Consider the following 25,432-nt stretch of genomic DNA (forward strand, 5'->3'; position numbering starts at 1 on the left):
GGAGCATCTGAGGTAATGTCTTGGGTATATGAGATTCATTTGGGAGATGGCTCTGGAAAGCAAGAGTGAGGAAAGGGAAAGGAGGAAAAGCCAAAATGATAATAGTGTAGAAACCAAGGACTCCATTTCCACCAGGATCTCTGGAAGCTCCAACAATGCCTCTTAAAAATAAGCCTCTAGAGGAAAGACTGTCCATCTGTCCACAATGACTGAAAGCCACCTTCAGGTAATTCATCACAAGCTTTCATGCTGCACTTGTGTTCAGGCTTTGTGAGTTCCTGCAGCAGAAAAGTAGAGCTATTCAACACACAATCCAGGTAGGTGTTTTTACCACAAATCAGTACTGTTTACTTCAGCTGTAGGTAAAATCAGTCAGACCAAGGAATGTAACCCAGGACACCATGAGTGTTTGTTGCAGCCCAACTTTTACACTACTTAGATCTACTCAGGCTTCATATTAATTCTACTCCTCAAGACAGAGCCAGCCTCACTGGCCTGTGACCAGTGCAGTCCCTTAAAGTCCATGCTCAGTAAGGCTTGGCACTTGAAGCTTAATGCTTTGCAGTTGCCATCTTAAAATTCTTTAAAATGCTATCTTTAATCTTTTGTAAGTGAAATCTGATGGAACAATGAAGTGTGTGTGTGTGTGCAGGTGGGTTAATGGACGAGGAAGGTACTTGGATCCTCAGTTCCTGTACTCCCCCAACTCTCAGTATTTCCCTGGGGAGGATGCCAGGCTCCCTGGTCCCCTTCCACTAGCACCACAACTGCCTAGCTTCCCAGACCCACTCTGGCCATAGACCACTGCTGCCAGACCTTCCTTTCCCATAGCAACCAGGTCACATCAGTGGGTTGGGGGTGGGGGGAGGCCTACATTCTACATCTCCATTTGACCCCCCATAGCAGCCTGGGCACAGATGCAGGGAGGGTTGGTATTGGGATGCCTGACCCACAGGAGTCTCGGAGTTGATCATGACAATTGCAGTCCTGGTCCCTGCCTGCAGCATCATGGCAGGCGACTAGTCAGGAACAAGCCTCTAGCCCACTTGGAACCTAGATACCTAGTGCTTCCCAAAGTGGAGGTTGCAATCTCTTGAGGGTCACCCATTCATCATGGGCTGGGCTGGGACTGTGAGCACTTGGAAAAGGGAAGTTGACGCCCCACCCACTTTCTCCACCTGCCCTGCATAGTGTGTTGGCTTGACAGCCTAAAGGCCACTCTTGTGCACAAGCTGAGTTGAAGGGACACCCTGGGCACCTATGAAGATCTACACTCTCCCTGGGTGGGGGGCAATCTCCTTCCTGGAGGGAATAGGACATTTACTAACAAATTGAAAACACCCTGACTGGTCAAGAAAGAGACTAGAAGGAAGAAAGGAAACAGTTTTTTAAACAATATTTTAGTATCTTTAACAACATTATTTTTTCTGCTTTTTGAACAAGGAGTTTTATATTTTCATTCTGCATTGGGCCCCACAAGTCATGTAGCCAGCCCTGTTACTGGGAAGCAACAAACCATAATCTCTTAAAAAGGATAAAATACATATAATACAGAAGAAACAAGCTGCTGCAACTACACCTGAAGCCATAAAGGATACCCATTATCACCCTCCTCCACCACCCACTCTCCAACAACATCGCAGCCAGTGAAGTCTGCTTACCTGACTAGGGAACCCACTGTCAACCCTGAGTGGTCTGAGCCCTTGATTGCCTTGGTCTTTTCACACTCTAGTCACTGCAATTGCCTATTCAAAAGACAGAAGCCTGGGGAAAATCCCTAGTGACTTCAAGTTTGACGTATTTTTCTTTGTCCCTATTATGTAAGGACAATCCTAGCTCTGCATGATAATGAGGGTCAGTTATGCCTGTCAATGTAACAATTCGTTTGTCTGTGGGTTCAGTAATCAAAGCTCAGATTCAGTAGAGGATGCATTTCCTTCCAGTCACAAACCAGCAGGTTCCATACAGCAGAGCTGAAAAAGCAAACAGAAAATGTAAATTCTGTAAGTTGGTCACTGTATAAGTTTGCTAGGGCTGCCTTGCAAAGTGCCATAGACTGGGTGACTTAAGCAATAGAAATTAATGTTTTCATGATTCTGGAGGCTAGAGGTCCAAGATCAAGGTGTCTGCAGGGGTAGTTTCTTCTGAGGTCTCTCTCCCTGGCTTGTAGATGGCCATCTTCTCCTCCGTTTGTCTTCACATAGTCACCCCTCCAGTGTGTGTCCTAATGTCCTCTTCTTATAAAGACATCAGTTCATATTGGATTTGGCCCACCCTAATGACCTCATTTTAACTTAATTACCTCTTTAAAGACCTTATCTCAGAATACAGTCACATTCTAAGATACTCAGGGTTAGGACTTTGACATATAAATCTGGGGGGTGGAAGAAATGGTAACAGCTCAGCCCATAACAGTCACTGAGTCTGATGATAAACCTTACTTTCAACCTTTGGTCTCTGGACCCTGATATTCTAGCTGTTATTGATAAAGCAGCATGAATTAGTTCTTGAATTATCATAAACATTGCATCCTAGAACACAGCACCATAACTTCGTAGTGTTTTGTTTCCCACCTGATGCCTTAGGTGAGGGCATTCCAGGGCTCTATGGGGCTGACTACTATAGAGTGATGGGTATATGGTGGGATCAGTGGATCCATGATCATACACTCACAGTCACAAATTCTTCACTATAAAATACATCCTTGCTTTCAGGTTCTGTGATGTGACATTCAATGTGAGGAAGTCTGGCATACTATCAACACTCCCCTAATGGTTCTGGCAGAGACGCTATAATCAGAGTAGATGAAGCCATATCTGGTATAGGTGTGAAAGAGGAAAATGTGTCTGAAGGAATTAGTTTGTTAGCAAGTGGTTGGGCTGATATCAAGCACTAACTGCCAGGAAAGCAGCAGCTCAGTTGGCCTTGTAAAGGGGCCAATGCTGTTGGGCCCTGTCACCATGACTACTCCACTCATGAACCCATTATATGAGCATTGGAGAAGCCACAGATAGGGCTAGCCAAACTCTAACAGGTCCATCCTCATATGCACCAGGGTTTTGAGTGTCTCTTCTGCACTGAAGGCTCTGTGGTGGGTATTAGTGTAAAAGAAAAAATTATCTCAGCATGTGTTCATCCTCATATACCCCCAAATCAGCATGTCTCTTCTTTAGATACCCTTGCCTCTGACTTTCCAATTTGCACTTCCAGGCCCCTCAGCTGACCTACCAAGGTATTCACCACTACCTATACTCTATGTATATTGTTAGCAGGCCAATTCTCCCTCTTTCCAAGTATACAGGCAAGTTTACTTCTCACAATATAGTAGTGGTACAGCTATAGTCAATGGAGTAGCAGTCCAATTTTAGCTAACACCAACACAACGAGCTAAACAATTTGTGAAACAGACCCCCAGTCTCCTCAGTCACCAACTAGTTATGGGGATCAAACTCCTTGCGTCTTAAGCGTGAGCTGAAATATACACATTAGTGTACCCCAAGTGGGCTAACATGGGGGATGGTTCCACCACTTCAAGAAACTGACAGGTCCTCTGGATATGCTGGTACTTGATCCAAGATGTACTTTTTCTATTGTATGATGGATTGCTGCTACACCCACTGGACCTAATGAATTAGCAGAACCGATAACACCAGGAAGCTCTATTAAGTCATGAAGTCACTTATCATCAGTCTCTACTACTGCCCAATAGTATACCACACCAATCAAATGCTAGAATGACTGTATAACTCAGTGTTTCCACTTTGCCTGTACCTTACCCAAATCAGCTCAGATGAGTATCTAATTAATTGTGGTGTTGCAACAGGCCATTTACCACAAGCAATGGGATCTGTGCTACATTCCATGGATGAGAGACTGTAATGGTTAAATTGGTCAGATAATTGAAAGGACTGACTAAACTCCACAGAGCATACTCATGTAAGGCTTTAATGAAGCTGAAAGATTTTGTATTGAACAGTAGAAATGAAATGCAGTAAGCATATGGGACCCAAGAAACTTCTAGGCACAGCTCTCCAAAATCCTTTTCAGTCACACAGGATACTCGTTAACTCTGGATTGTGAACTACCAAGACATATATAAGGAGTCTTGGTTTCAGGAGACCTGGGGCAAACGTTTCCAGGAGGGTCTTTTGTGCCCCACTGGACATGTATACAAGCCAGCTGATAACTGGTTTCACCAGGTGTAAGCCTTTAATCCACACATCCCTAAATAACATAAAAAAGGTGGCTGCTGGGGGAGTTTCTAACATTAAATAGGTAATTATAAACTAGGTAGCCTCTCTCCTCCTTATCTTAGCCTAGAGTCAGTATCAGACTTCCAGACATCCCCATAGATAAGTCAGAAAAGCAGTTCGGCTTTAATATAACTTTATCTTACAGTGACCTAGTTCCAGAATCTCATTCTGAAAGGTTGCTGACTAGGAGTGCTCTGGTTTTAGCTTCTTAGGTTGGGGGGTTTTCTCTGAAGCATAGTCTGGGTCAAAGTCATGGTTGCAGGTCATCTATTTATGAGACTCTTAGAAATCAGGGGCCGGTGAGCAGGGAAAGTAAGACAGGAAAAGGGGATTAAACATCAGGGTGGGTGCATTATTGAGGCTTAACCTGCAATCATGGAGAAGCGTCAAAAATTGTCTGTTTGAGGCATGAGATGTTGGGGCACCTGTTTAGTAACTCACATCCATACTTGTCGAGGGTTGCCTCTGGGGGTGTTAACTTCTTCATTCTCTCAGGCTGCACCGGTGTGCAAATAGAGCAGTCCATTATGGCTCTGAGGAAGGCCATGGCCTTAGTGATGGTCCTGTGTAGAAATCTTCCAGGAATTTTGAAAGCTTGTTGTAAAACACAGCCATCATTAAAAATTAAATTCCATAAATTTATAATTAAATAAATTATAAGAAAAATGAAATAATACTCAAAATCCATCTTGTACTAATTATTTTCTATTATCTACCCCTCTTGTGATTATTTGTCTATTATCTGTATGGTGGAATACTAATATAATGGAGCACTACTGCATATCTCTTCCCAGAAATGCACTCAGTACCTCATTCTGAATCTTGAAATTGTCCATGGTGAGAATATTTACACCAGGGAAATCAGCAAATGCTACAAATCAGGGCATGATTCCTGCCCTCTCCCCTGTCCCATCTAGCACCAGCTGCTTGTTAAACAATTACTACCCCACCTCCATTGCAGAAGAGTGAAGAGAAACTGCTAGAGACAATCAGAATAAGACAGAATTGTCCAAGCCATGTGGTTGAAATAAGAGATCAGTCCAGGATATGTGACATCGGTCATTAAAATAATCTGCAATTCTCCCCAGTCTCCCAGACTTTATTCCCAAGTGGTAGTGAAGTAGAGAAGTTAGCTTCATCTCTAATCTCCAATATGTACCCCCAAGCCACCCTACATAAATATTATCAGAAGTGGACATATTTAATTTCATGATTTTGAAGGTGGAGAATTACGGGGATGAAAAGCAAGGAATCAAGAGGCCAGGATTTAGCTAAGCCACCATTGCAGACCATTCAAGTCAGGACAATAATAAAAATCTTGAATAAGAAGAAAATGAGACAGGGTAAAAATCTTCCAAGTTTGTTCAAAAGTTAAAGAGTAGTGGATGAAAAAATTGTTGAATAATGAATATTATATTTGAATCATGCATTCGTAAAACAGGAGGGATTTAACACTCAAAGGGTAGAATAATGATCAGTAATACATCCTTGAAGGAACCTCCCCAGCTTAGAGTTCTCATGGTAAGACTGTCACTATCCATGCCCTACCTGACATCACACCCAACCTCATCTGCTCTCTCTCTCTTTCATGTACACATACCAACAACAACACTCTCAAAACTATTTAATAAAGAATAATAACATCATATTTAAGTGTTTGCTCTGTGTTAGGAAACCTTTTATGTGTTTTGTGTATATTATCTTTCTAAACCCTCACAGTAATCTGACAATTTATATCATTCTTATATTACAGGTGAAAAACTGAAGCACAAAGAATTTAAGTAACTAGGAAACAACACACATGAACTGGTAAAACCATGAAACTGTTCTCTGAAACTTTTTTCTTCATCTTCTTAATCTAATTGAAATATGCTGTTACTTCAAGGCATGGTTTACCTTGCAGCCCTATAAAATGGTAGATGATTTTACACCCACAAGACCTGTAAACAGAGACACATCTTCTTTGCTTCTCATGGCTCTTCCAGATCATTACTTTTCCCCATTTTTAAACTAAAATCTCAATCTGTTTGAAGCTGATGCCAACAGAGCATACTGTCTACTCCCTTTCTTAGTTGTGGTCCTGTGAAAGCCTTCCTGTCAGTCCTTCTCATTCCTTGACAATGGTAATATTATACCCTTACTCCTTACTACACGTTTGGTGATTTCAAACCAGGGATCGGTAGCACAGAGTATTTTTGTTCAAATTATTTTTAAAAAACCTCTTCTCTGTGTATGAATTTCAATAGAGGCACTCCCTTCAGGCAGATCACATTAAAAAGGAGTTTCTTCCTTCAGCCTGTGACCAGCCTCTGTCCAGAGCCCAGGGTTGGAAAGAGAGCCTGGACTAGAGTTCAGCCTGCCAACCCCTTGGTACCAGATTGTCCCAAGCAAATAATTTCCCAATTCCATTTTCCTTTAAATTTTTTATTTTCATAGTTGTCAATAACTTTCCCTCCACCTTACCTCTACCACGAGCTCCCAGACTCATACCATTACTCCTATTATGTATAATAGTATAAGCTCCAGAATGTTACTAAAATCAGCCCCTTCTCTGACCACCATCTCTAATATTTCCAGCTCACTTACTCTACCCATTGTCATAACTTTTCAACTTCCAATTTTTTAATGGTTCCATTTTCACTTCCAATCACCATCTCAAAATTTCCTTTGCCAAATTAGATGCCATAATCCATCACTATAATCATGTAATCACATTTATAGACATCCTTAAATAGTGTGCTCCAACTCCCTCTGTCTTCCTCAATGGGCAAAACTGCAACCCACTTAATTTTACTATGTGTCTCCTAATTAATTGCCTGTATAACATGAGTAGGGAAAATTAAGCCACTGTTGATGGAATCACTTTACATTTAGTATCACAAAGTTCAAGTGGGCGCATAGCATTGCTTAGTAATCTTATTGCATTTGTCCAGTTGATTCACTCTATTTCCCTAACGTATTTAAGGATTTTTTTCCCCAGAAATAGCTCCTGTCTTTACATCATCAATTCATAACTGTAAATAATTTCTATATCACCAATGTCACTATCTCCAAAACCCTTGCCTTCAGAACTACACTCTTAGTTACAGACATATGTGCTCAACTGTCCTCCTGATATCTCCATTCGGGTGTCTAAAGGGCATCATAATTTTGAAAGGTTTAACCCAGAACTTTTCATCCATGTGCTCCAAAGCCTGCTTCTCTTCTCTCTTCTAGCTCCACTTTCAAAATGCATTCCAAATTTGACCATTTCTCATCACCTCCATTTCTATTGCATAAGATACAGATACCACCTAACTGATCTTCTTGATTCTGTTCTTATTCCCCTAAGTAAAATCTTAAAATGATCATAATTGTCTTTTAAAAAATTAAATTGTATCATGGTAGCCTGCTGCTCAAACTCTACAATAGTTCCCTGTTCCAAAATCCAACTTTTAAACAAGTGTGACAGAACTCTAATTAGAGTGTATTTTAAATGATTCTCTGATTCTATCTCCTAAATTTGTCTGTGTGTTTTGCTTTTTATCTCCTTCACTTAATCCTAATCACAATGATCTGGTCTTACTGCAGTATCTCAAGTATCCCTAGTTCATTTAATGGCTTTCTCTTCTCTCTGCTTGGATTACTCTCCCCCACAGATATTTCCAGGATTCTCCTTCTTCCTCAGGTTTCTGCTCAAACATTTCCTCCCCACACTCTACATGACTATTTTTACCCTACTTTATTTACCATCACAGAATTCATTACTACTTGAATTCATGTATGTATGTATTTTTGTGCCTACTGTCTGTTTCAACTACTAGAATGTAAACTCTCTCAGGAATAAGATTGTATCTGCATTGCTTATTGCTATTATCTCAATATCTAGATAAATACCTGACACACAAGTGTTTGACGAGAGAAAAATTGATTAATAAGACATCATTTGGGAAGGAGAAGGATGATTTAGGTAGTCTTGAACTATACACAAAGAGGAAACATTACATTTTCATTAAAGAATAAGGTGGGGGGGCTTCCCTGGTGGCGCAGTTGGCGCAGTGGTTGGGAGTCCGCCTGCCGATGCAGGGGACGCTGGTTCGTGCCCTGGTCTGGGAAGATCCCACATGCACGGAGTGGCTGGGACCGTGAGCCATGGCCGCTGAGCCTGCGCGTCCGGAGCCTGTGCTCCACAACAGGAAAAGGCCACAACAGTGAGAGGCCCGCGTACCGCAAAAAAAAAAAAAAAAAAAAAAAAAAAAAAAAAAAAAAAGAATAAGGGGGCAATTTGGTAGAAGGAATGATAGTATTTACCACATTTGCCAAACTGTACTGTAATCATGTACTTATATATCTACCTATCTGGCTGAATTGTAATGTCCAGAGGGCACCAAATGATATTTGTGCTTAACATTGCATCTCAATTACAGAACACCATGCTTAAAGGAAAAACCATCTGCTCTGTAAAAACTTGTTGAATGAATGGCTTAATACAAGGCCCTGGACTCAACCAGTATAGGAGGTAAGGATAGACATTAAGATAAATCCAGGGAAAGAAATCACTATAGTTTACACAGTAGTCTTCTTTAGAGCATTTATTTTGTCTGAGAAAAATAAATGCTTCTGGAGAAATGAACTTCCTGTTTGGGGAAAATTATGTCATTTCCCATAAACTATAAACACTGTTAATAGCCTTGCCAAGTTGTTTTTGTTTATTTAGTTGAGCTTTTAATATATTTTTTTCATTTTCCCTATATATAAAATAAGAGATGTTGGTTACTAAGGTTCTTACCAGCTAGAAAATATAAAGTAGGGTAAACTCATTCTTGCTCAAAGTGTAATAACTATTTTTTTCTAGAAATCCCTTCATTATATAAGCATATGTTTATGGAACATATTGGAAACTACATAAGATGATGGAGGTAAGATAGCATTAGTGAAATTCTATACTACCCATAGGCCTATAGTAAGGAAGAGTAGAAACTTCTTTCGTTTAGTATACTGTGAATTATAATTTACTGGGCAGTATATTTTTATTTGAATAAACTACCATACAGAAGTTTTATCTTCCTTTAGAGAATCTTAAAAAGCCTCCCTCAATTTTCTGTGAATTTTTTTTTTTTTTTTTTTTTTTCCTGATGGTACTTGAATTCAGCTCTCATGGCCTGGAACATGCACTATTATAAAAGCTTCTTAACCAAAATATTTGCCTTTAATCTCTTCTATTTCCAATGCCTTTCATTCAGCCACTGAATAAATCCTTAAACATTGTTCTCATGGTGTCAAAAATTTAACAATCCTTCATTACCTACAAATAAATTCCTAATCAAGAAATACCATTCAAGACCCTTGCCATTTGACTCTAGGTTACCATTCTTTCCTCCTTCTAAACACTTCTAATACATGTTTTTAGCTATTTAGTCATGCTTGACAGCCTTTCCATTTTTCATGTATTTCCACCTGTCCATAGTGTTTCCTTTGCTTGTGAGTGTCACCTCATTTCTAAAACTGAAGTAATAAGGCCTCAATCTCATTGGATGACCTTACCTCATACTGCAGAGAGAAAATAGATGTAATTGTTTTTTTTTTTTTTTTTTTTTTTTCTTTTGTGGTATGCGGGCCTCACTGTTGTGGCCTCTCCCGTTGCGGAGCACAGGCTCCGGACGCACAGGCTCAGCAGCCATGGCTCACGGGCCCAGCCGCTCCGCGGCATGTGGGATCTTCCCAGACCGGGGCACGAACCCGTGTCCCCTGCATCCGCAGGCGGATTCTCAATCACTGCGCCACCAGGGAAGCCCGTAATTGTTTAAGGACTAATCCCTATCATATTTACCAATCTATATTTTATTACATTTGGGTCATAAATATGGTATTCAGGTTCCTATACAAATCCAACCCCTTTCCGTACACTGGAGCCCATTCTTTTTTACTTTCTCAAGGTCTTTGCATCAAAGTTATTCCCCTTCTTGTCTGAATCATAATTTTCTCCCTCCTACTGCATCATTATATCAGCGTGAAAAATACAACCCCTTTTCGGCACACGGGTTGCAAAGCTCTGCATCTAGTCTGGTTTATGATTCTAAGCTTCCTCAATCATATATTAAATTTTCTCAACACAGTAGTTTATATCAATGAAGCACATGATGATTCTTGTTAATTGAAAAGAAAACTAAAGACACACATAGCATATTTTAAAATCGGAGAGGTTTATTATCACACAGAATAAGTGAAAAATTATGTGGCATAGTAAACTACAAAATGCTGGCATATAATTAAAAGGTAAATGTTGACAGAGAATTTTCTGATCATAAGAAGAGTAGATGTAGCGTTTGATGGATAGTGTGGAAAAATGAGATCCTTGCAATTTGCCAAGTTGACTTTCCTATATACCTTGTTTAAGAACTATTTTACTTAATAATTCAATGATTTTCCTAGTAAAATAATTTTCTTCACTTGAGTGAAATCCTCATGTGAACTTGAAAATTTACAAGGAGGAAATAATGTATAGTGAATTTTCATCCAGGCCTCTATGTTCTAAATATCTGGACAACAAATCATGTCTAAGGATAAGAGGGTCAATCTTTATGTCAACAAATGATAAAGGTAAAAGCATGACTCACATATAAATACAAAACAACCACCTGTCAAAGATCTTATTTTACTCAGTAATTTATAAGGAAACAGTAAGATGCTAAAACTGGTTCATTAGATTTCTAAGAATAGATATGTATATAGGCAATAAGGAATACTAAAATAAATTTGCTAATCTATGCAAAACTGCTCAATATCAAAAAGAAATTAAAAGGTGATATTTGGGATTATCTCTATCACCCTGGTGGGTTGGGCTGGAAATCAATTGCATCTCCACCAGACACAATTAATTATCATCTGTGTGGACAGGAATGACTTGCATCACCATGAGACTTCCAAGTTAACTTCCATCTGTACAGAGTTGTATAACAGACCAGTAAAGACAATGAAAAGCGTACATCCCCATAGAACCAGATTGCCCCCAAATGTCCACTAGCAACACTTTGCATTCCACAGAGAAGACACCCAGTAATCATTTACTCATTTCAAAGCCTTTCACATTTTTTTCTGTTACAAATATGTTCCATAAAAGAGGCAGCCTATACAGACTTAACTATGGAAGATGACAAAAAGAAATCAAATCTGACGTTTCCTGGTCTTTAGTGCCCAAGTAGACATACAGTTATCAAAATAAGACATCTGATCTACACTAAATTTGCTATAAACAGAAGCAGACTTCTGGACTGGAACTTTCTTTGATAATCCTTCCTTCTACTTCTGTTTATATACATGCTAACAGAAATATATATTACTAATTGAAGTTATAATTCAAATATAACTTAAAAAAATCTCAATTTTAGTGGCCAGTGTTATTAATTTTTAATGTAAAATAAACATCAATACTACATTTCTTAGGGAAACGTTATTTAAGAATATATAGAAAAATCCACGATCACTCTTGTCATCAAATTTATTTTGATATCCTCAAATTTTGAGAACACTAATTTGCACAAACTGTCAGTACAGACAATAAGATCTAACTTTACTTAGAAATCAGTTTTATTTAGTTATTTTTGTTCTTTTCTGATCAGAATCCAATGAGATAAATCTGAAAAAGTCATATAATAAAAAAAGCGAAAGATTTATTTCAGTTTTTCAAAAATTATATCATTCATTGGCAACATTCAAGTAGTTCCCAACTGAGAATTCTATATTATTTTCCATGGATTTTCCTTTCAAGTTAAAGAGAAATCTCTCATTCTACTGCCCTTTTTGCCTTTTCTAGTAATGTGAACCCTTTCATTGGGCATCAACCTCCCTGAAACCATTAAGCCCTTTGCATTAATTCACAGTGAAAAAGTCTAGATGGTTCACTGTTGAAAAGGTTCATATCTGTGTTGTATTGTTTTTCCATCAGGATTATTAATACTATAAGAAAATTGCTCACAAAGGCATTCTCCTCCTTACTGCATTTTAATAAGCTGCTTATGCTAAGCAGATGTCTGCAATTGTTGTGTTGCTAAGAGGGGTACACACATCAATCCAAGGGATAACAGGTGAATCTGCTTCAGCTGAGTCATTTACATGTCTCTATAAAATATGTATGACCAAATTTACATATTAATGTAAATAGCAATAGTTAGATGTTCCTTTTGGCTCGTCTTGAGAGATAATAGGAAGAAAGATACTAGGGATTTAGAAAGATTATCCTGAAATTCTCATTAAAGCTATACAATACAGGTGCAAAAGTAAAATGCATGCAGATTAAAAAAAATATTCTAAGCATTTTGAACTCTAAAACCACTCAGAATTTCTCTCAGGAGAATACATTTAATGTGTTTGAATTTTAGGTCATCACTTTGCAAAAAGTTCAGGCACAAATTACTTGAAAATTCTGAGATTTACATAAAATTGGTAGCAGTGCTCGATGTTATTATATGGGATTCAGGCTATGGCTTTTTTCTCTATATTGTACAGGATATTTACTATGCTCTTAGCCTGAGAGATACCAAAAATTCTCTCCAGAATTGGAGAAAAGCGATTATAAACAGGAATTGGACTTTTTAACTTGGGTGTACAAAGAGCAATATACTCTTACTCAGTACTTTCTGCTAAAGCTTGTGAGAAATGCAGAATCCACCCCCCCCCAAAAAAAAAAAGAAATGCAGAATCTCTGACTCTTCCCCAGACCTAAAGAATCATGATTTGCATTTAACAAGATGTCCAGGTGATCCATATGCATATTAAAGTTTGAGAATCACTGATTTAAATGGATTCACGCCTTCCGACTTGCCCTTCCGCCTTGCGTGACTTCAACCCATCCTTCACGAAATGAGTTCTCAATGCTGAGAAACTGCAACATTATCACAGTCTATTCTAATATGAAAAAATTCTCAAACAAAAAATAATTGAAAACTATAGCTCAATACTGTGACCATATTGATTTTACTAAAAGATATACTAGATGATCTTTCTGTTTGACTATGTATAAATGTTTCCACTATGTCTTTAAAATAAAATCCAACCCCTGGTATACAAGACCTATAATGACTTGGGCACAGCCCAAACATGTCACAATCACATATAAATTTTGTTCTCTAGACATAGTAAATGCTTGCAATTTTTGGAACCCCTACTGTCTTTCTTGCCTTGGTATTGTTTACATACACGTTCTTCTGGCTGGAATGCAATATCCACCTCTGCCCCTCTTTCTCCATCTGATGAGCCTTCTATCAAGTGTATGCACTATGAAGCCCTAACTTCAAACTCTCTTTACTATACATTTCATTTATATTTCTATGATATCCCCCTTTGAAACTCCAATATACATATTAATATACATGTGTATGTTCAAATCTGATTCACACTGTAGAGATAAAGACGGGAGAGTTATTCCGTTTATCTTTACATCCCTATGCCACAGACATAGTAGACTTTAATATGTGAAAGAATGCATGAAAGAATAAAAGAGTATTCCAAATGACTTCCAGTTTTTTTATATTCATGTTTAGTCTTAGCATGTCATGACAATTAGAAGTTCATGTATAGTATATACCCCATTGACAGAGGATCTGAATATTACCTTGAAAGAATAAACTATCTCTGCTTTCCCACTCTTAGAGCCTTAAAAAACATAAGAAGAAAGAGAAAAAAAGATGCATCTGGTTTATATCACACATCTCTTATCTGTACAAGAATTTGGAAGCCTATCATGATAGAATATCTAGTACTACCCAAATGCTGGTTTCTCTGTTATTCACAAAATACCTATTACCTTCATAAGCAATACAGTTATCAAAAGGAAAACCCAAGTCTACTTCCTGAAAAATGTAAAAGAATGCATGGTTAAAATCATTTGAAGGACTCTTTCAACCTTGGTATTATATCATTCTATAATGAAATTTAGATAAGCAAGTTGCTTTGCATAAACTTAAAATAAATACAGAAAGAATAAAAAAGAGAGTAATGCTAACAGCACGAACTCATTTATTCCTATAATATCCTAGAGATATTTTGGAACATCTGAATAGATATAATTTTCAGTAGTTCATGACAAATTACCTTATTGCAATTGTCTAGATCTAGTTATATTTTTATTGGTTCAGTGTAGAACTCATATGTATAATTTAGAATACGAGATGAACCAATGGGATTTCTACTGTTTCTTGGAACACTTAAGTCTTCTCTTCAGCACATATACTCATTTTATATCTCCAATGCCTTCTATTTCCTTTAACAGGCTCACCAAGTGTTATATTTACTCCTTGTCTGGTGTATTTGTTATCTATTGATTGCATACAAGCAATTATGAGAACTCTATGAACAATAAATTTTTTTAGCATGAGGATAATAATGAGATAAGCAAAGGAAAGGGGGTTGGATCTGGAATATAGATTTTGCATACTATAGATTTTACATACACATAGTAAAAGTGAGAACAGAACTTGGAGAAGGAGATTGATAGTAGATGACAATATAGAGAATTAATATTCCATGCAGGTCTGACTTTCACATGCATCCCTCCCCAACTAAGGGGATGGAGCTTGATGGAATCTGGCTTATCCGTCTCTATAGATCTAATACTAAGCATGGTTCTCAGTCGTGAATCTGAGGATTACTTTTCTTCTGCAGTTCTGACAAAGTAACAGCTGCTGTTTTCAACCATTGCTTTTCCCTATTTACTCTATTTCTTCTAAGTTTGGTATTAAATGAATCCCAGAACTTCGCAAGCTGTTTTTCATCTCTGCTTTTTTTCTTAAAAATTTGCAAGTGGGATAATTTAATTGTGGTAACATTTATTCTTAAATAGAATAATTCTTCAGATTGATCTTCCAGTGTCCTCATTTGTTCTTTGTGTGCAGTATTTTTCTTTTCCTAGGTCTAAAAATAGCAACACATGTTTGTCTAGTCTCTTCTTGCTTCCCCCACCCCTTGAATGCAAGTCCCTTCATTATCTCTGAGACTCCCACACATTCTTATTTTGAAGCTATTACCTGATTTCTCTATTAATCATTTCCTTGAGTTACATTTTTCTCTTTGTTAATTTCTTTGTGTTCATTTTTTTTTTTTTTTTTTTTTTGCGGTACACGGGCCTCTCACTGCTGTGGCCTCTCCCGTTGCGGAGCACAGGCTCCGGATGCGCAGGCTCAGCAGTCATGGTTCACGGGCCCGGCCGCTCCGTGGCATGTGGGATCTTTCCGGACCGGGGCACGAACCCGCGTCCCCTGAATCGGCAGGAGGACTCTCAACCACTGCGCCACCAGGGAAGCCCTGTGTTCATTTTTTGAGGTCTATTTTTTCCCAGTTGTGAATCATGCCCTGCATCACAATTAACCCATCTTCTCCTTGGACTGTGTTTGTAAGCCTTCCAGACCTGGTTACATTGGCTCCTGAGCTGCAACAACAGTAGTAACTTATCTAGTTTGGGGCAGTTTGGGGGTAATAGCTGAGATTTTCAGCGGTAGCAAGCACTGCAGTTTCTTGTCTGCTTCTTTTTCTAAACCTGATTTTGATTCACAGACAGTCCCTTTTCTTGTCTTGAGCTCTGTTTTGAATTAAATTACATGTTAGTAAAACCCCTAGATGTTTTCCATGGGCTTTCTTGGGAATGCTTGGTGCTGCATCTTTAAACTACAAGTACAGTTTCAAGCACACAGTTTTTTAGACTTTATCATAAAACTAGAAGTATGTAGCATTTTAGTTTGGCCTTGAAAAATAGACGTGTTTCCTATTCTAGGATGGGGTGGGGAGGGGTAAAATTAGTCAAAGGATCTTCTTTAGCAATGCATGGAAGTTCGAAGCACAAAATATATTCAGATAATGATGTTAAAATATCTTTTATATATACGTATATATGATTTATATATACATATATGTATATATATATGTGTATATGTATATACACATATATAAAATGATTTAAATGTTAATCTCAGCCAAAAAACACCTTCACAGGAACATCCAGAATAATATTTGACCAAATAAAGATATCTGGGCACTGTGGCCAGCCAAATTGACACATAAAATTAACTATAACAAATCCACCCTTGATCAGTTTTGTTTATTTATACTTTGTCCTAGAAAGAAACTGTAGTTCTGCAGCTGTCCACTTTCAGATGGTACTGGCGTATAATGCAGAACCATTTGTAAACCTGATATGAGTCTTTTTTTCCTTTATCAACTGAGCATGACAAACTCCTCGCAAGGCCATAGGTGTGGGCTGGGAGAGAGAAGGTTGTGTAGCAGGGGTGGAAACCATGGGTTATTGGACCTCTTCTTCATGTAATTTTCTTGTACCCTCAAGTCCTCTTAGGCTGGATATCATATATAGCACTTGTATTTGATGATAGAGTGCTGCTCTACATGCTCAACTTCATAGTTTGGTGAGGCAGATAATACCCAGTTCATGATGGGCAGCTCAGATGACATGGTAACTTGGTGGCCTATGATTAAGTGTTCAGTCTCTTCTAAGGCCCAGTAGCTGGCCAAAGCTGCTTCTCAAAAGGACAGTAGCTATCCATAGAGGATGGCAGGGCTTTGCTCCAAGATCCTAAGGGCCTGCACTGTGCTTCACCTAGAGAGCATCAGTGAACAGCATCCCTAACTATCACTAACATTTCAAGAACCATTAGATCTATTTCATTATAATGGCCCAAATGGCAGAACAGCTTTTACAGCAACCTTGAGACTCAGTAAAGAGTTGAATTTCAAATCCAAATGCACCAACTGGCAAGAATTTCTTTGCTGGCCTGTCTTTGTTCCATTAAGTCCTTCAAATAATAGGATGAGACCTACCTACATTATGGAGGATAATCTGCTTTATTCCAAGTCCAGTGATATAAATGGATTACTTAATTACTTAAATTCTGAAGTAATCAGAATTATTCTTTAATAGGACAATTACAGTGGTGATCAGTAGAATAGATAAGAACATGGAGATTTTGAAGGCAACTGGCATTCTTGAAATACTTAAAGAATAAGGTAATAGGTTCTAGAGTAGTATTAAAAATCAGGAACAGGGCTTCCCTGGTGGCGCAGTGGTTGGGAGTCCGCCTGCCGATGCAGGGGATGCGGGTTCGTGCCCCGGTCCGGGAGGATCCCGCGTGCCGCGGAGCGGCTGGGCCCGTGAGCCGTGGCCGCTGGGCCTGCGCGTCCGGAGCCTGTGCTCCGCAGCGGGAGAGGCCACAACAGTGAGAGGCCCGCATACCGCAAAAAAAAAAAAAAAAAAAAAAACAGCAGTAAAAATCAGGAACAGAAAGGCTTTATCCAAAAGTAATTACAATAAGTTTGGTAAGGTCATTATGTATCAAAATATTTAATAAACATTTGGAATTAAGAAACTCAAACAGCAAGGTCGACCAAGAATCAAAATGCAAACTGATTAATCATTCACACAGAAGTCAGAATTGAATCTATACTTATTTTTAAAATCCTTGAATAGAATAGATGTTCTTTTAACAAAATATTTAATTTTCATTAGCTTAAAATAAAGTCATGCTTGAAGTCACAATTATTCTAAAATTGTTAAACTTGAGGCTCACATTGGGAGAAATTTGTACTTTGATGTCTATAAAGAAAGTAATCCTAAACAGTCCTGAAGACAATCAGAAAGTTGGTATTGAGTGTGATTAATAATTAGATTTAATGATTAGATTAATGATTGATGATTAGATTAAGGTTAATATTGCCAACTTCTAAGTCGATTTAGAGGACTCCATTTTCTACAGTGAATATTGCATAATTTAGTTTAATCTAAAGCTGTTGTACTTCTATGCTTGGATGCATCAATCAACAAGTCTTACTTATATAGGAAAAATATTAAGTTCAATAATCATAAAAACCAGTGGCTCATTATATGCAGCTGTTGCATCATCTCAACAGTCTGTTCAACTGTCTTGTAACCTTAAGATTGTAAAGGGCTTCAAGAGGTCATATTGTCCATCACCCTACCTCAGCTGTGCTGTACATACTGTAACAGTATTAGAAATTTAAGATGACCTCCTTTATACCTGACCAACCTCTTTTAATTTTTTTTAACACACTGACTCCTATTTTCAATTGATGTTTAATTTGTATTATATTCACTACTTTTCCATTTTTCTCTCTTATTGGTTTAAGAAACTTTTAAAAAATCTTCACAAACACAGCTATTTTATTATGTTAAAAGTCTTAATGTTTTGATTTCCAACTGTCATCAGCGAAGTTTTAATATATTTCACAGACAAAAAAAAAAATCACTCTGGTGTCTTTTGTTTGTCTCTTTTTACAAAGGATGTCACCAATTTCTTCTGTTTTGTCAATTTTTGCAAAATGTGATTTAATGTTACCTTGTAAGGTAAAACTGCTGTTTCTTATATTAATGTACTTAAACAAAGTACAAATAAAAGGAGAGTAAGACGACTTACTTTTATTTTTTCAACAGTAGAGGTAATGGATCTAAAGTCCAATTACATTGTTTTCCCTTTCTGAACACAACTCCTTGACTGATGTGCTTCCCTGGATTGTAAAAAATTGTTATTCTTAAACGTCTTATCATGAGGCTTAATAGAGCAAGTGAGAGTATCTTGACATTGATAAATGCAGTTTAAAAAAAAAAAGAGTCAAAATAAAAAAGAAAGATAAAAGTAGCTGCTGGTGGCAGAGAAAACAAAGCTGGTTTGGTGATGTGGGTGCTGTTCTAAAGTAATCTTTTTCTGAGAAGAGGTACTGCCACTTAATGAGAGGGATAAACTTCAAGGGTTTGAGCAACAGCAAATTTGTGATATTTCATGTATTGAGGTAATGTTTGAAATTTTTTCTTTGACAAAACTATTTTAATTATTTTTGTCAATGTAAAGCATGTACATAGATTTTTAAAAATAATATACTAAAGAAAGCTTCATAAGAGCAAGAGTCATGCTGTGACCCATTTCTTTGCACATCCTGTTCCACATAGACAAATATTTTAAATATTTCTGATGTTTCTTTTGCTATTTCAGTTCCTAATTATTGCACTCCACTGTTATTTTTATCTTGCCAATTGTAGAGTTTTCTATTTAACAGTTACAATGGGTGAGAATGTACCTCTTATATAGCCCACACCTATACTCTTTTATCCTTTCTCATCCTTCTGATATAATTATAACACAATTTAATTTAAACCAACAATTAGGGTTTTCTTATTATTATCTGTAAACAATTTTCACTGAAGAACTAAGTACTGTACTATATATAATTACATTTCTTTTCTTATATATCTGTATTTTCTAGAAATTAGTGGTTGTTTTATTTTCTTCAAATGTTCAATCATCCATATTTTTGCATTACTGTAATTTTTTCCACATGCTCCCTCAGATACATATGTTTTTCAAAAGGTAAACTCTATCAGCTAATCTGTCAATTTCCATTTTTTGTCCCTTGCAATCCCCCTTCCTCCTGCTCCATTCAGCCTGGCTGTTCTCTGTGTTTTCTGCACTTCCATCATCTTAGGACTTCCCTTTGCCATTTTCCCCTGTTGGTTCTTCTGTTTCATACTCCATGTTTTTCTCTTAACTGGTTTACTCCTTTATTCCCAGAAGTACTTTTGCTACAAGGTTTTTAAGGAAGAATATGTGTGAGATAATTGTTTTGAGTCTTGGACAGTCTAAAAAAGTTTTTATTCTATGTTCACATTTGATTGACAATCCATATGTATGTATCAGACTTTATTGTGCCTAATTCAAAAGAGTTTTTCTCATTTGTTTAATGAAGAAATCAGAAATATAAGTATTATGTGATTCCAATTAAATTACATGAATATTATTGAATAGAACTATATGGTTTTCTTATTTCATATGTTCTTCAGCATTATTCATATAAAATCAGTAATTTCTCTTTCTGGGAAAATCTCCCTGCTTCTTCTTTTTAATTAATTAATTAATTTATTTATTTATTTATTTTTGGCTGCATTGGGTCTTCATTGCTGTGCTCTGGCTTTCTCTAGTTGTGGTGAATGGGGGCTACTCTGTTGCAGTGTGTGGCCCTCTCATTGCAGTGGCTTCTCTTGTTGTGGAGCATGGGCTCTAGGCACGCAGGCTTCAGTAGTTGTGGCATGTGGGCTCAGTAGCTGTGGCTTGTGGGCTCTAGAGTGCAGGCTCAGTAGTTGTGGTGCACGGGCTTAGCTGCTCCATGGCTTGTGGGATGGTCCCGGACCAGGGCTCAAATCTGTGTCCCCTGCATTGGCAGGCAGATTCTTAACCACTACACCACCAGGGAAGCCCCAATCTCCCTGCTTCTTGATACAGTTCCTTTTAAAATTTACATTTAGTAAGAAATTGTTTCAAAAAAAATTTTACTATTCAATTTACAATAATACTTATTATTAAAAAATCTGTTGTCCTTAGACCACAGCATTCACCTGTCTTATAAAAGAGGAAATGTCTTATCTGTTTTTTTCCGTGTAAATCATTAAAACCTTGATATAGATACAATAAAATATTATGGATAGTTGCTTCAATTATCTTTTATTTAATGAAGAAAATTTTGATGACTATCATAAATATTCTTAGAAACAAAAACTCAATAACTTCTCAGTAGATACTGGAATAATATTTCTCAAGAAAATGTTCTGTCACAACAAATACAGCATGTATTTGTGAAAATATATGGGTTGGAGCTACCTATGCCCAGTCAGTACACATATACAAATCTTGGGAATGGAAGATGAGAAAAAGGACGATTGGAGTGGTAAAAGAGATTCCTTGCACTGGGCAGCAAATAGTGGAGAAGCTAAAGTACATAATTTTTACTGCAGTTGATTTACAGACAGATTAGCATATTCCCCTTGGCTTTAGAGAGTAGTGTCTGAAAATACAAAGCTACATTGTTCTGAAAAGAAAGACCTCTTGAATTTTGAATATAAGCTAAAGTAATCAATACAAGAAAAAATTCACTCTGTGGAAGTAATGGTCCACACATTCATTTGTACTTCAAAACTTAGTTAATTTAACTAGTATTTCCTAAAAATTAAAATTTCACTCAAACAATAATACCTATCGCTATAAAAAATACTGAGAAGGAAATAACTGTAGAAAATTTGCCACACATATGACAAATAAACATTATTTTTTTAAAGTCCTGTAAAGCTACATCGTACATATGTAAAGATACTTGCAATTATCAGTAATAATAAAAAAAAAAAAACAGGCCAGTTAAATAAAGAGATACCATTTCTCCTGATTGACACTTTAACCCACTGTAATTGGTGAGGGTATGTGGAAATAATCACTATCATATCCTATTGACCTTTCTAGAAGGCAATATGCATAAAAATTAAAAATGTGTATACTCTTTGACCTAGCAATTTCACCTCTGGTGATTTATGCAAAGAAAAATAATTGGAAATATACAAATATGTACAAAAATATTTTTCACAGTATTATTTATGATGTCAAAATAGCAATATCAACTAAAATGTCAATTGGAAAGAGTTTGGTTAAATAAATTATGATACCTCAACATAATATAAAGCTGGTTAACCATTATAAGGGCAATGACAATTCTTTATTAACCTATGAAATATTCACCACATAATGTTGACTTAAAACAACAAAATTATAAAATATTTTGGAAATTTGAGCACATTTTGGGGGGCAGGGGGAGAGAGTATCCCATACCCATACCTATATAAGAAGTAATTCTGGAAAACTATGTAACAAATTATTAAAAGTAATTATTTTAGGGTGGTTAGTATGTAGGCAACTTTAACTTAAAATTTTTAATTCCTGTTTTATGTTTTTTTAACATGAAAATGTTACATTTTTATCAGAAAAAAACGGAATTTTTATATTTTTAAAACACACACATGAACACATGAATGTTCAAATGTAAAAGTGCTTGAAATGAACTGAATCTGTGCATATTTGTTCTGCTTCTTTGATTAGTTGAAAGAAAAAGAAAACTTTAAATGTTTAAAGCATCTATGTAATACTGATATTACATTATCAATTTTAAAGGTAGCTCACTTTACCAAACCATCAGTAATAAGATGTCCTAAGGCATTTTTTTTTCCTCAGTAACACAAGGCATGGTCTGTAAATAGTAACGAAATTCCAATGTGTTAATATTTAATCCATTCAGATACAAAAGTAAATAGATTAATAATATAATTTTTCTATGAGTGACTCAAAATTAATATAAACTAGATTTTTAAATGTTTTTTTTTTTTTTTTTTTTTTTTTTTTTTTTTTTTTTTTTTGCGGTATGCGGGCCTCTCACTGTTGTGGCCTCTCCCGTTGCGGAGCACAGGCTCCGGACGCACAGGCTCAGCGGCCATGGCTCACGGGCTTAGTTGCTCCGCGGCATGTGGGATCTTCCCGGACCAGGGCACGAATCCGTGTCCCCTGCATCGGCAGGCGGATTCTCAACCACTGCGCCACCAGGGAAGCCCTAAATGTTGTTTTAAAGCAGAAAGTGATTTAAAATTAATTGGAATTGGAAAGTTCTAAAGAATGACTTTGTGAGCTCTATTTTGTAAATTAACTTCTATTGATGTAATTGACAAATATGAAATTTAAGCCTTGCACAATAACAAAAATGTCTATGTTCTCCTACACATAAACTTAGCAGCAAAATGTCAAATTTCAAATTTATATTAGATTTATTGAGTTTTCAGAATTTTTCAGCTCCACTGAGTAATATTTCATTAAATTATTTGCCAAGCATCTTTGGTGCTGTTTCTTAAAATATTATTTTAAAAAGTGAATAGAGTTTAACTGAACAAAGAATAACATTTTAAAATAAGCAATAGCAAGAAGTGGGAAAACTTAACCATCACAAATGCTGTTCTTTACTGTTCCCGCAAAGCCTCTGAGTCGTTCTAATTAGTAAATACATGTGCTTCCAAGTGTGCATTTTTAATAACACATGAGTGCCAGAGGTCAGTCATTATTTACATAAAAATGGGAACTGAGATGTCAGTGCAAAATCAGATGTTAATACAAAGGCAAAATGTTAATAAGAGAGGCTCCTAGAACAAGAGACATTATCCTAGTACATTGAGTTCTTTTGATTATTCATTCTGTACATTTGTAAGTAGACTCAAATCACAATTAAAATAAAAAGTTATCAAGTACTTGAAACATCTGGGAGCAGTGATGCTCAAGCCTTGCCAATCTTTACCAATGGAAAGATGTAGTTAGAGGACCCACTGGAGCACGAAGCCTGTGATCTAGAAGTCACTGAAAATGGATGGGTCATAGACATGTAATGCCAAGTCACATTATTGAGTTAAAGGATCTAAATATGTCAGGAATAAGTTGGTAGCATACAATAAAGAGTTCAGTAAATATACAAACTGAAAATTTCACGTGATTTTTTTTTTTTTTTTTTTTTTTTCGGTACGAAGGCCTCTCACTGTTGTGGCCTCTCCCGTTGCGGAGCACAGGCTCTGGACGCGCAGGCTCAGCGGCCATGGCTCACGGGCACAGCCACTCCGCGGCATGTGGGATCTTCCCGGACCGGGGCACGAACCCGCGTCCCCTGCATCGGCAGGCAGACTCTCAACCACTGCGCCACCAGGGAAGCTCCCGTGATTTTTTATTAAGTAGCAGTTTTAATAAAATTAACATTCTCTTAGAACTTCAATTTTAACATTGTCCTGGCAATTTTACTGTTACAAAATATTGTTTTATTTTTTTTCTGGCTAAGGCTCTAGATTTGGGAAATATACATATATACATATACATAAAAATAAACATATATAAAATTTTAGTAAGTGGAGCTTAGCCACTTTTTAAATGAAAAATCTTTTTCTTCTCTAAGTTACTGTGATGATGATCTTCTTTGACAATTATAACTCCAACCCCTCCAAAAAAGATGATGATCTAATTCAGTTATATTTCATAACTTAAAGTGATTATACAGAGGTTTCATTAACATAGACCTCAATTATTCAGGTAATGATATGCTTCAAATTTATTAAAATCTTGTTTTTCTTGAATAGCAATTCTATGATCAAAGTGGTAGGTCTAACAAATAGTTATTAATGTGTGAGAATATTTATGATATTATTATTATTTAAAGAAACAACAAGCCCCAAATGGATTCTCCTGTGCTAAGCCCCACATCAGTAATCCAAGACTTATACCTAACCTAATTTCAGTTCCAGCCTCTCACAGCAATGTGACCTCTAAGCAGTCAATGTGGAATTACCTGGTCAGCACTAGTGAAGTAATCTGCCTGACTGACCACTGCCTTGCCCCAAAGGAAAGTGACCTTGCCTGAAACAATGCACTCTTTGCTAGAATAACTTTCTTGCCCTGCCTCCTTCTGCCTATGAAAGTATTCCATTTTGTATAGCACCTCAGACTCCTATTTGCTAGATGGGAATCTGCCCAACTCATGAATTGTTGAACAAAGCCAAATACATCTTTACATTTTACTCATTGAGTTTTGTTCTTTAACATTATTATTAGGATTTCCCTTCAGTCCTTGAAGATATGAACTCCTGACTTGTCATTTTCTCAGCATGTTTTGAGCAGTAACTATGGGCCAGACTGTCTCTTAAGAGCATCACATATTTCATTTATGCCTCCATAGCAATACCGATTGTTTGACAACATTAGTTTTTCCATTTCACAGATGAAAGTTCAGAAACTTAGAAAGCTTGTCTAAGGCTTTAGCAACAGAGTTTGGACTTAAATGCAGAGAATCCACTTAGAGCTATTAATGTTTCAGATTACTAATGTTTTAATTTTAAAATACACTTTTTGAAATTCCATTTTAAAATAATTTTCAATTCAGAATATTTCCCTTACTAGTATTGGTCCACCCATGTTTGAGAATTAATGAAATTGTATTATATTTTCTTACATATCTGTTAAGTTTGTTATAATGAATATAAGGTAGATTTGGATTCTGGCTCTATCATTAACTGCCTGTGTAAGCATGGCAGGTTGCATAATTTCTTTTTGCAGCAGTTTCTTCAGTTAGAAAATGAGAATGATAGCAGTACACACTTCATAGGGCTTTATATAAGATATCAACAAACTAATTCATATGATGTACATGGAACATAGCCCAGTTCACAAAAAAACGCTGGGTCCAAAGTTTCTTTTTATTATTAAGCTGTTCTTTGTTAAGTATTAAATGCAATTTTGCATTTGTAATTTTTCAAAAATTTTCTGAAGCTAAATATGTGTAAAGTATTATCTAAA

At 36.8% G+C, this 25,432-nt stretch overlaps 1 long non-coding RNA gene across 1 annotated transcript in view; it reads right to left on the reverse strand.

Annotated features, from left to right (window-relative positions):
• LOC136794420 (uncharacterized) overlaps positions 1-25,432 on the reverse strand; it is a 111,575-nt gene continuing 86,143 nt past the window's right edge. The window contains exons 2-3 of the long non-coding RNA XR_010841195.1: positions 1,662-1,973; positions 1-278 (exon numbers count right to left, since the gene is read on the reverse strand). This is a non-coding gene — a long non-coding RNA (uncharacterized lncRNA). The remainder of the gene's footprint in view (positions 279-1,661; positions 1,974-25,432) is intronic.

The sequence above is a fragment of the Kogia breviceps genome, chromosome 6 (assembly GCF_026419965.1).
Source record: "Kogia breviceps isolate mKogBre1 chromosome 6, mKogBre1 haplotype 1, whole genome shotgun sequence".
Taxonomy (NCBI): Eukaryota; Metazoa; Chordata; class Mammalia; order Artiodactyla; family Physeteridae; genus Kogia; species Kogia breviceps.